The sequence below is a fragment of the Molossus molossus genome, unplaced genomic scaffold (assembly GCF_014108415.1).
Source record: "Molossus molossus isolate mMolMol1 unplaced genomic scaffold, mMolMol1.p scaffold_m16_p_7, whole genome shotgun sequence".
NCBI classification, from domain to species: Eukaryota; Metazoa; Chordata; class Mammalia; order Chiroptera; family Molossidae; genus Molossus; species Molossus molossus.
The window spans coordinates 35,328,896-35,341,944 of NW_023425401.1; the positions used below are offsets into that span (position 1 = coordinate 35,328,896).

The window sequence follows — 13,049 nt, forward strand, 5'->3', positions numbered from 1 at the left end:
GATTAGTTAAAAACCAACCAACCAAACAAACAAAAAAGCAACAAAAAATAACCCGAAGCCCAAATGATTCGGCCGTAGAAGCTTACTCTCTTTAGAGACTCTGGGTCCCAGATGGCGTTCATCTGGGCGCCTTCACTGTTGCAGGACTTTGAATGCTAAGGGCTGTGCACAGCTCAACCCAGCTCTCCCTGCTATCGATTTCCCTCGCACTGATTGAGTGTGGGGCCTCTCTGCATCTCTCTACCACTTCCAGCAGCTGAGCTCTGGCCCCAGAGGGCTTTATTTAATGAAAACTTGGGGCTTAGACTGTGAGAAAGCTGCCCCAGGAATTGAAGTTGTAGACACCCCGATGGAGAAAACACGAAGACAAGAGTCATGTGCTGGGTCCGACCGGGGGATGGGATGATGATATGAAGCCTCCACGAAAGTATTTGTTTTAAAGAGAAGCAGCCTTCAAATGACTGTTGAAAGTTAACAGAAGCTCTTGTTACTGAAAGATAAAGTGCTTACATGAAATATGTATAAAAGTTGTACTGGGAGAGGGAGACAGAGGGGAGGGGAGCCACATACTCTAATTTTGGAGAAGACTGCCTGGCTGTGTTTCAGAGTCTGGTTACAGATAGTAATGGCCTTTGGGGAGAGTTAAACAAGAACATTAAAATAAAAAAATAAGCTTTTGCCCTGGCCAGTTTGGCTTATTGGTTAGAGTGTCAGCCTGCAGACCAGAGAGTCCCGGGGTCAGTTCCTGCTAAGGGCATGTACCTCAGTTGCAGTTTGTCCCCGGCACGGGTTGGGGCCGTGTGGGTGGCAGCCACTCAATGTGTCTGTCTCACATCGATGTTTCTCTCTCTCTCTTCCTCCCTCTCTCCTTCCCGCTCTATCTGAAGATAAATGCAAAAATGTCCTCGGGTGAGGATAAATAAATAATAATAATAAGCTTTTAATTTTAGGACCATTTTGAAAAACCGTGAAGATCGTACAGAGAGTTGCCCTATGCCCTACACCCAGTTCCTATATTAGTAACATCTTACATCACTAAGGTACATTTGTTACAGTTAATAAACCAATATAGTTAAAAATTAATATTAACTAAAGTCTATACTTTATTCAGATTTCTTTCTCTCTTTTTTTGGCCTAATGTCCTTTTTCTGTTCCAAGATCTCATCCATATTACATTTAGTTGTCTTGTCAACTTGTCCTCTGGGCTGGCACTTATTTCCCAAACTCTCCTTATTTTGGATGGCCTTGGCAATTTTGAGGCATACTGGTCAGATATATATATGTAGATATATGGATATATAGATATAGATATATAAAAATATCTATCTATCTATCTATCTATCTATCTATCTATTTTTTTGTATTTTCAGCAGAGGATATTTTTTCCATTGATTTTTAGAGAGAGTGGAAGGGGGGGGGAAAGAAGCAGAGAGACAGAGAGAGAAAGATCGATGTGAGAGAGAGACACAGATTGGCTGCCTCCCACAGTGCCTGGACTGGGGCGGGGGATCAAACCTGCAACCCAATTGTGTGTCCTTGGCCGAAAATCGAACTTGTGACTCTAAACCATGGCCAGGTATTTAAACTAATGCACCTTAGCTGGGGACATGGGATTTGTCTCCTGCTTTTCTTGTGATTAGGCTGGGGTTATGTGTTTTTGGGAAGAAGGCCACAGAAGGGAAGTGCTGTTTCCATCACATCATTTCAAATGCTATCCACGTAACTCATGATTGTTGATGTAACAGGAGCATTGTTTTCAATGGAAGATTGAAATAAAGCAGGTATCGAGTATTGGGAATTAAGAAGCCTTTACCCTCCAAATGTGGCATATTTCAGTGGAAAGTGAAAGGGACACATTAACAAACTATCAATATTAGTGAACCACATCAACATATCTAACAATGATTTTTGCAAGGAAAATATGTTAGTCTTTCTTCTCAAAAAAAAAAAAAAAAAGTGGTATAAAACAAGTGAATGAGGTAAAGAATGAAACATATTTGACCCCTGTTTTGGTTGCAAACTGAGAGGGTCTTAGTTTCTCAGACCGGTTTTCTTTGAGGTACTCTGCAGAAATAATGAAACCTTGTGTGCAAGCAGATCTGGAAGCCATAAGTCCGGAACCGAGAGACTCCACTGTTCAGAAATAAATCATTTAATAATAAGAGAGATTTAGGAGTTTCTTAGATATGTTCTGTCTGTTCCAGGGTATAACTCTTTAGGAACGACCTGGCCAGTGGTCTGACTCTGTGGCTCACCTATCCAGGGCAGTAGGGTATTGATTTTTAAAATTTTTAATTTTATTTATTTATTGATTTTAGAGAAATGAAGGAAGAGAGAAAGAGATTTGTTGTTCCACTTACTTATACATTCATTGTTTGATTCCTGTATGTGCCCTGATTGAGCAGCGAACCCACAACCTTGGTGTATCAGGATGCTACTCTAACCAACTGGGTTACCCGTTCAGGGCCTTGATTTAAAAAAAAAAAATTGTACTTTTGGCATATAAGTTCTTCATCTCATTCATCTGTGTCAAGGATTTTGTGCAGTTTGCACAAGATTTGCACTTTCAGGCTCTCATGCCTTGGGAACTGTGTCTTTGGTTACTTTGGCAAGACTAGACAATACTTATCATGGCTGAGGCTCCAAAGTCACCCACCCGAGTAACTGGAGTGAAAATAAGCATGAAGGACTAAAATCCAGTTCTCTTGGTGGCAGCGGACAAGCTTTCGGGTTGTTGAAGGTCACAGATAGGCATCTTCTGTTTGGAATGGCTGGGGGAGGAATCTGAAGGGACCTGCATTAGTCTTCTAGGGCTGCCATATCAAAGTACCGCAGACTGGGTGCTCAAACAGCAGAAATGTATTTTCTCACAGACCTGGAGGCTACAAAGTCTGAGAGCAAGTGTCATTAGCGTTGTTTCTTCTAAGGCCTTTCTCCTTGGCTGCCATCACTCTGCCTTCACGTAGTCTTTTTAAAAAATCCTCACCTGAGGCCCTGGCCTGTTTGGCTCAATGGTTAGAGCATTGGCCCATGGACCAAAGAGTCGCAGGTTCGATTCTGGTTAAGGGCACATACCTCAGTTGCGGTTTGTCCCCGGCCCTGGAGGCAGCTGGTCAATGTGTCTCTCTCATGTCAATGTTTCTCTTTCTCTCTCTCTCCCCTTCCCACTCTATCTGAAGATAAATGAAAAAACAATATCCTTGGGTGAGAATTAAAAAAAAAAAATCCTCACCTGATGATATGCTTATTGATTTTATAGAGAAGTGAGGGGAGAGAGAGAGAGAGAGAGAGAAACATTGATGTGAGAGAGAAACATTGATCAGTTGCCTCCTGTGCACGCCCCAAATGGGGATTGATATGTGCCGAAGCCTAGATATGTGCTCTGACCGGGAATTGAACCCGCAACCTTTTTGTATATGGGACAATGCTTCAAACAACTGAGTCACACCATCCAGGGCTTCACACGGTCTTTTCTCTGTGCCTGTCTTTGTTCAAATCTCCTCTTCTTGACAGGAGACCAGTCATATTGCATCAGGGCCCACCCTAATGACCTTATTTACCTTTAATGACCTTTTTAAATAAAGGCTTTATTTTCAAATACAGTCACATTCTGAGGCACTGAGGTTAGGGATTCAACACACAAATTTTAGAGGAACACAATTCAGCCCACAAAGGGCAAAACATTTGTTAAAGTGGGTGCATCCTACCCTCTGGCCCGGGTTTCCAGAAGTCTGGGATAACTGACATTTGATGCTTTCTTATGGCTGGGCTATTTGAGGGGATTATAACAATGTAGAAAAATGTGAGAGGGAGCACTTCACGTGGGGAGCAAACGTGCTGTGCAGCATGGCTTTGTCGGCAGCCCATTTCCGGAAGTCACCCGCGGTGTGTGCACAGCTGTCCTGTCATTGTCCACACCGCCAGCCTCAAGGCTGATTTCCTGGTGAATTTTCACCTAATTTCCTTTGCGTCTGCCTTATAAGTGATAGTTTCATTCCTGCACTTTAAAAAATGCACCAGGCAGAATACTGATTTATTAATTCACAGTGAGAAATGGAGTCATCGGGTGGACTGGATACTCCGGCTCCTTGACCAGCATGTGCTTTCCCTGCAGGCAAATCTAAGCTGGAAGCCAAATTATCATCAGAGGGCAGCTTGGTGAGCATGGAATCAGGCCAGGGGAGGCAGCTATAAGATCTGGCATTCCTGGGCTTTTTATTTTTAGGCCAAGCAGCACTGAGCAGCACAGACTCGCTGCATGGGGCTGGCTGCCTCTGCCCTCCTATTCCCTCTGACATTCCATTGTCCCCTCTGGTGAACAGCTCATCAAGCAGGACCCGGTTCAACCATCTCCTCCTCTGAAAAGCCCTAATTTCCCCAGGCAGAGGCAGGTCCTCCTCTTCCTCACTCCTGTAGCTCTTTATGCTCAGTGTGTATTTTGCATTCTCTGTTGTGGTTATTTATTTATTCACCTGTCTCCTCACTGAGCTCTGAGAAAATTGACCGAAGGGACTTTTTATTGTGTCCAGTGCAAGGTAAATGGTCAATGTTCAAGAAATACGCAGCTGATCAGCAGAAGTAATAATTATGGTAATTTACATTATGCTAGGGCTTTTTATTTTTTGCTGTATAATTTTAAAACACTTTCCAATAAGTTGTTCATAAAGCATGATCTTTACACTAACAGCTATGAAGTGAGATAGGCAGATGAAAACATGCTTAGAGGTTAAATGATTTCTCTCACTCTCAATAAATTCACTTTCCGCCAAGCCTAGTTGTCTTCGGGACTGAATCTTGTCTCTCTTCTTCCCTCCCCATCTCTGCCAATGGGAAGGATGCCCACGCTCAGGCCTTCCTCGTCTTTCCTTAGTTTGCTTCTTCTCCTGCCCTTAGTATCCCAGGGCCCTCTGGACGCATGGTGTTCTCCTGAAGGGGCCTTCCCAGCACTGTCTTCCTGGGGAGAGTTCTGCACTCCAAACCCCTTCGCTCCCCCTTCAGAGCCCCCAGCCCCTCTCACACCCCTCCCTTCCAATTTCAGGGCCAAACTCCCATTACCTCAGAAATCTAGTCTTAAGAAGAAAACAATGTGATTACATTTAATTTACACTAAGATGTTAACAACCTCCTAGGGGTATTTACATTTTAATATTTTAAGAGTGAATTCCTTATAGCACAGTTCTGGAAGCAGGCTACATCTTGCCATGTTTCTCTCTCTCTCTCTCTCTCTCTCTCTCTCTCTCTCTCTATATATATATATATATATATATATATATATATATACACACACACACACACACAACACACACACATATATGTATATATTCATATATTTATATATCTGTATATATACTCGCGTGTATGTGTGTTTAATTGTGTTAACTATACCTGATAAAATTTCCTGGGCCTTTAGAGGCTATTTATTTCTTTATTTTTAAAGGAAATTTTTATACCTTGCAGTCCAGATGCTACCACAAATGAGTTCTTCAGATGATCAGCAACTAGTCATTATAACCTTTGGGGAGACACAGCGCTTCATGGATGAGTCATTAGTTTTGGGCCCAGAGAACAAATCTGAAGGACCTTTTCATATCTTATAATTAAATACATTCTGCAGCTTGAAGATAAACATGCTGATCTGACAGTGAGTTAAGGAGGTTTATCAGCGTTTGTGCACCTGCAGTGTTACACTAAAAGACATGACTTCATTAAAACTCACTGTGCTTGGGAGAACAATGAGGAATGGTTGTAGGTGTAAAAAAGAAAGACACTACCAGAACGGCAGTTTTAAGCTCATCTTTGAAGGGATGAACTCATTCTAGCCGACATGTCCAGCTGTGCAAACAGCAGCACCGAGTGCGCTGCAGTTAGCTGTACTAATACATAGGATTAGAACAGAGGCTGAGCCACATATGAATGACGCAAATGCTTAATACACTCGAATGCTGCGAATGCTGCACAGGGGGGGACGAGAGCCCCAGAAGTGACAGGCGGTATTTTGCTAACTGTCATGAAAGGAAATTGTATTTCCAGGGTCTTCTAGGAGCATTTCTCTTGCTAGAGACTTTGCCTTTGAGGCCAATGTTTCCTAGGATGAAAAACAATACAGAACATCAATTTCTCAAAAAACTCCACAGGGAGCTAACAAAGGTTGCCTCAGTTACCATTGTTCTCTCCTAAAATCTCAGAATGAGGAAACTCATCTGCGTGCGTGCGTGCGTGCGTGTGTGTGTGTGAAGTTCACCTGCAGTAACATCTTAGGCTACAGAAGAGGTAGGTGGGGGGTCTTGGGAAGCATCAGCAGTGAGAGAATAAGAGTTGAGGGCCTAGCTGGACAACCCAGTCATGAAAGGCACTAGAAAGTGGATTGAAGGGAGAATTCAGGTTCTAGAAGTCTTGGCAATACATATAAGGGTCTACGAGAAATAGAGACCTTAACACTGTGCCTACTTCATCTGAGGATGTGTTTGTCGGTGGGAAGTTGTCCTTTATGTGCTGCCCACCCCTGGCAGGAGCTGCAGGGAGTCTGAGCTGAGCCCCTTCATGGAGCAGATGGAAGGGAGTGTGGGTGGATAGAACCCAGCATGTCCCAAACATGTGCAGACTCACCCCCACCCTCCTGGCACTTCCACAGAAAGAAGAACGAAGTATTCCATACCACTTCCTTTCTTATTTCCCTCAGACCTCAAAATGCTAGTTACCTTTGAAACTTTTCTGAGTAGCATAGGATATAAATAGGTTTATTTCTCCATTAGTCCTAGGAGCTGAATGTTGTTGCCCATGTTCCAGGACCTTAACTGATTGAATCTCTTTGAGAGGTGATCTGAAACAACACTCTTCCACATTTGATTTACACAGTAGAAAAACTTTTTTTCTTTCTTTTTCTCTCCCTGCCTTTGATCATGTTTTTATTCGAAATTAGCTGTCCAAAGTGGTTTGACCTTTATGGAGTAAACGCATTTAAGTTTATGGCGCAGGCTTCTTTTCTTCTGTGGTGGGTTTCTTCTCAGCTGCTGGTTTCTTGGTAACTGCAGCCTTTTTCCTCACCAAAGGCTGCTTCTGCTTCTCAACGCCAACAGCTGGCTTTCCTTGCCTCCCCACCACAGGCTTCTTGCTTGAAACCCCCTTCTCATCTGATTTGGCTTCTGGTTTCACTCTGCTCTGTCCACCTGGAGCTTGTGGCCCTTGGCTTGGTGAAGAACGGTGCTCTGGCGCATGGTCTTTGCTTACGGGTTTAGCTGCAACACGATTCTCAGGTTTTTCAGTGAATTCTTGCTCAGGACTCTGAGATGAATCTTGCGTGGTGCTCGGAGGGCTCTTTGGATCTCTGGGCATTTCAAGATTCTGCTAAGGTCTGTATTGAGCATCTTGTGCACAGGAAGGTTGTAGTTACTCTTGAGGGAGGCAGCTTTGCCCCAAGTGCCATACAGGCCATCTAATTTGGGGAAAGCACTTTCAGTCCAAATGAGAAACTGCCCACGTGGCCACCAGGAGCAAGTTTCAAAATGTCCAGTTTGCTTACATTAAGCAGAGTAATTCCAGGGATGTTTCTGAAGGCTTTGAGGACGCCGTTGTCCTCATTATAGATGATGCAGGGTCCCCTGTGCTGGATATGATATCCGTTTTGTATTTTGCCCTTGCCAGCTCTCATTCACGGAGAGGTATAGACCTTTTTGATAAAATTCTGGGCCTTAAGTTTCTTCTTTTTCTTTTCTTTTTTTTTTATCCTCACCCGAGGACATTTTTCCATTTTTTGCACAGATAGAGTGGGAGGGAGAGAGAGGAAGGGAGAGAAAGGAAGAGAGAGAGAGAGAGAAACATCAACGTGAAAGGGACACATCGAGTGGCTGCCACCCGCACGACCAACCAGGGCCGAGGTACATGCCCTTAGCGGGAACCGAACCCCAGTCTCTCCGGACCGCAGGCCGATGCTCTAACCGCTGAGCCAAACCGGCCAGGGCTGGGCCTTAAGTTTCTTAAGAAGCAAAACAGCTTCCTCGGTTTTCTTGTAGCCTTCAACTTTGTCTCAACCAGCAAAGGACGTTCGGGAACTTCCTCCATACAATGACCGTTAGACATGACCAGTGCGGGGAAGGCTGAGGTAGCCAGGGCAGTGCAGATGGCAGATCGCTTCTGTGTTGTGTTCACTCTCGGTGCCAACGGCGCCAGGTTTTGGTTGGTGCAAATTTGCGGCCCCCACGGCACATATTTCCAGAAGCACCCAGGCCAGAGGGCGAGTTCCACCACCTTGAACTCGGGAATTTGAGTCATAGCGCTGTCCATCCTCCAAGACTCAGCACTGGTGCGATGGCCTGCCAACTCACGACAGCGTAGGGCTGTCTGTTGTTTCTGCGCAAGCTGGTGTGAACAAAGTTCCCATATCTGGTCGAAGGGGAGCCTCGAACACAGCAGGCAAAGTAACATTTTTGCCGGATGATTCCCCCTTTTCGGAGTACCTGGATATCAGTGGACGAGCACACGCCATGGTGTGGAGAGGAGGCCACACTCCTCTCAACCCGGTGGCTCCCACAGGAAACGTCTAGAATAACCCTTAATCCAATGTACATAAGTGATCCAAGGAGACTGAAGTGCTTCTGAAAATTTGACTGCTGCCTAGAATCACACCTTTCCTTATTGTAGTCATGTGTTACAAAACTTACATCATCTCTTTGTCCCTTTTGGCAGAATGTATGATAAGAGCTAAAACAAATTTTTTTTTAATCCTCACCCGAGGATATTTTTCTATTTATCTTCAGATACAGTGGGAGAGAGAGGGGGGAAAAGAAAAGGAGAGAGAGAGAGAAACATCTATGTGAGAGGGACACATCGACTGGCTGCCTCCCGCACGAGCCTGACCAGGGCTGGGGACAAATCACAACCAAGGTACATGCCCTTGACCAGAATCGAACTCAAGACACATTGGTCTGCGGGCCAGTGCTCTACTGCTGAGCCAAACCGGCCAGGGCTAAAACAATCTGTTTTTAAAGAAAGTGTACTTATGTAAAATGTGAGTGTGAGATAGAGTCAGAGATAAGGCAAAAGATACAATTCCATGTTGCAAATGATCGCAGTGGTCTTTTTAGAAATCTGGGTAAATTCCCTTAGGTAGCATTATATATACATATATATAGTTGATATCTCTAGATAAATCATGAACTTTTTTAAGATGTTTAATAACGGTTTGGTAGTGATGAACTCCTTTAACTTTTTCTTGTCTGGGAAAGTTTTTATATGTCCATCGATTTTAAAGAATGTTATTTGCTTCTTTTATACCCCGTATCATCCTAACACAATACTCAGCATGGCACATAAATGTGAAACACACATAACCAAACACAATACCTAAATATACTCATGCATTTTTCTAAATCATATCACACTGAGTCAACTCCCTTGGCAATGTATTTAGGCTTATCCATTTCATGCATCACAGGCCATATAGCCTAGGATTTATTGGCATGTTGGTCAATAAGTTACTGAAGTTTATCTTTATTTAATGAATCATCAGCAAGGGAGATCACAGATGACAAGTGTTCAATTTTCAGAACTCTCTTGCCCAATCCATCTCTCTTCCTAATTATTGATTTAACTTATGAGCCCCTCCTTCCAGTTCTTCAGCCAGCACCCTTGGGAGTTCAGTCTTTTAAGAATGTTCTCATTAGAGTCAATAATTCACCATGGCATGTTATATAGTGCCTGAATATCTATAAAGCTGTTCTTTCATGTTGCATATCATGGGGTGCTCAAATAATTAATTTGACTAGCTATAGAGAACAATACCTTCTATTGTGAGCACTATTAATGTACTATCCACAGAGGCACATGGATAGACGTGGCTGGAAGACAAGCCCTGCAGGAGTGTTTCTCAAGAGGATTTCAATGTTGGAGTCAGGTAGTTCTATTCTTGGACCTATTTGGAAACATCTAATAAAGTATAATTGTGATTTAGAATTAGTCAAATTGATGCAGATACTTTCTTTGGGAGTTTCTTCTTTCTTATTCAAAAATTTAAGAGTAAAAGAACTCTCGAAATAGTTTGGTCCGTGTCATTGAAAATGGTTTCCTGAAATGAAACATTCCAAAGACATAATACTGAGGCCCAGAAGAAGTCCCAGTGTTCTGCCTCTCACAGTGACTCAGAATTGCTCCAGTTTTAAAATAGATATTTGTGTAAAAATTAAATGTTTTTAATTGATTTATATTAATGAAGATTATTCATATCCCAAGTTGGCTACCTAAAAAAGGTAGTAGCAATACGCACATTCACATTTTTATTATTGCTAAGTGAAAATCAAGACTCCAATGTAGTTTGTAGAGAATCTATAATAATTTAGATTTAATTTAGATGAATAAAAAAAGTATTTTTGAAACTTCTGTGCTATAATTAAGCATCAAGGACCCTTGATTCAAATTCCAGTTCTGCCAATAACTAACTAGGTTGCTTTGAGTAAGTCACGTAAGTTAACTTAGCCAAGCCTATAAAATAGAGATAAGTTCCTTCCAGTGTTAGTATTCTATATTTCCATTTATGATCATCACTTAGACCTCCAATGAATGAATCACTCAAGTGGAACAGAAAAATTCAATAGCCATCATTTTCTTTCTTGAATAAATCCTTCAGGCAGGAGATATTTATGGAACCAAGAGATGAATGAATTATTGTCAAAATATGTATATTCTCTTGCATGAGAGAGTTCCCAGGCTGTCATTTTTGCTTTATTGGAAACTGGCTTAGGAAACCCAAGCCAGAGTATAGAGCTATTCATTTCTAGGTCACAGTGTAAAAACTTCTCTTGGAAAGCTGAGAGAAATTCTTATTTATATTTTTTCCAGCTTTATTGAGGTATAATTGATATATAACATTGTATACATTTATAGTATATAAACTGTTGATTTGATGCACTTATATACTACAAAATGATTATCACCATAGCATTAACTAAGACCTCTATCACCTCACATAATTACCATTTCTTTTTTGTGGTGAGAACATTTAAGATCTATGCTCTTAGCAACTTTCAAGTTTATTAATAAAGTCACTGTGCTTTACATTAGATCCCTAGAACTTAATCATCTTACAAGTGGGACTTTGTACACTTTGACCAACATCTCCCCATTTCCCCCACCCCGAGCCCCTGGTAACCACTTACCTACACTCATGAGTTGGCTTTTTTAGATTTCACATCAAGTAATATCATGTAGTATTTGTCTCTGTCTGATTAATTTCACTTAGCATGACACCCTCAAGTTTCATCCATGTTGTCACAAATAACAGGATTTCCTTCTTTCTCATGGCTGAAAACATTCCATCATGTATATATCTCACATCTTTATCCATTGATGGACATGTGGTTTTTTTCCATACTTTGGCTGTTGTGAATGATGTTGCCATGAAAATGGGAATGCAAATCTTTTAGAAATCCTATTTTCACTTCCTTTGGAAATATACTCAGAGGGAGGATTGAGGGATTAGATGGTAGTTCTATTTTTAATTTTTTGAGAGGAATCGCAATAGTGGCTGTGCAATTTACAGTCTCACCAATAGTGCACAAGAGTTGTGGGAGCAGTTCTTAAGTCAAAAGAACAGACCTGGAATCACAGTAACCACAGACTTTAGCAACATGGAGCAGCAGGGTAGGCAGTAAGCTGGTGGACATAAAATCGTTGTCCCAAAAACCAGAGGTTCCAAAGTACCCTTCACCTAACCGGCTGAGGACACCTCCACCAGGTAACTCAGACCACAGCCATTTGCTCCATCCTTGGATGCCATCTTGACTGAAAGCCAAGGTCTGAAAAACTGAAAAAATCTGAGACCGAGCTTTCTTTTCTGGAGAAACTACTTCAGCCAGATTGGGCATTTATTTATTGTTCTTTTTCTATCACCCAGCTGGTAGCAAAGACCTGTTTAGTTATAGACAAAATAAAAGAGGTTGCATTTCTAAATTTTGTGCACATCCAAGCACATCAAATTTTTGTCCCTGGCATGCACAGTGGCCTACTGTGGCACAATAGATAGTATAACAACTGTATTTTATAAACTAAAACAATCCTCCAAATTTAACATGGTAATCTTAAGTGAAGAAAGGCAGCATTTGTCACAGATTTTATCAGATTTGTCACTAAAAGTCCTTTGTCTCCAGCCATATCAATCTGGGGACTACCCTAAGAACCTAATTGGCACAACTTACGGAGATTAATAAAATTCTGTTCCCACTGGTTTCCATGGCTGTTTTGTGCACAATTCCCCACTGAGTCTTTGATGAATTTCTGCTCCTTGGGGGCCCCAATTGTTTTGTGAGTATGCTGAAGATCCATATGTCTTGTCACAGGAAGATGATTCCTTCTGATAACATTCCCCTGGCACCTGAGGGGCTTATCACAGTCCTTTATTTGACTGTTCCATTATGTTGGCAGAGTCCACAGCACCGAGAGAAAAGATGGTGATTTACAGGGAACATTTTATTCCCTCTTGGGAAAAGTGAACATGTCTCAATGTCAGGAAGGGAAATTCTTCAGAGAGATAAAGAGAATGAACATCCACCTATCTCTTTTAACAGTTAAAATACATTTAATGATCCTTCTATATTTTGTTTTCTTGAGGAGCTCAAATTACTTTAGAAAATTTGAGTTTTTGAAACCAGATCTGCCCAGCCTTTTTCTTTTTTTTTTTTTTCCCAGTATTATTTTGTATTGGTTTTAGGTGTATAGCATAGTGATTAGTGCCCCAGCCTTTTTGTTAAAAGATACTATCTTTCCATTCCCCTAGAAGACCTATGTGGTGGGCAGGGCCAAAATGGTGAGGTCTGGTTGTGTGTTGGTTGGTGAGAGAAATTTCTGAAATAATGGTCTTGACTTAGGGTGCAAGCTTAACTTTCTCCCTGTTGGAAAGCTTAAAGGGAGATGATAAGATGTTAAAGATGCTATAGATTGATCAAGTAAGGCACCTAGGTTTATTAATAAGTCTCAGAAAACATCTTGATCTGGAAGGTGATGGTATGGTATGAGAGAAGTTGGGGCAAATCCAACACTCCGTTTACCTTTGTCTTATGTTG

At 41.9% G+C, this 13,049-nt stretch overlaps 1 pseudogene; it reads right to left on the reverse strand.

Moving 5' to 3' along the window:
- Positions 1-6,963: 6,963 nt before the first annotated feature.
- LOC118619610 lies at positions 6,964-8,482 on the reverse strand (annotated as a pseudogene).
- Between the last annotated feature and the right edge of the window lie 4,567 nt (positions 8,483-13,049).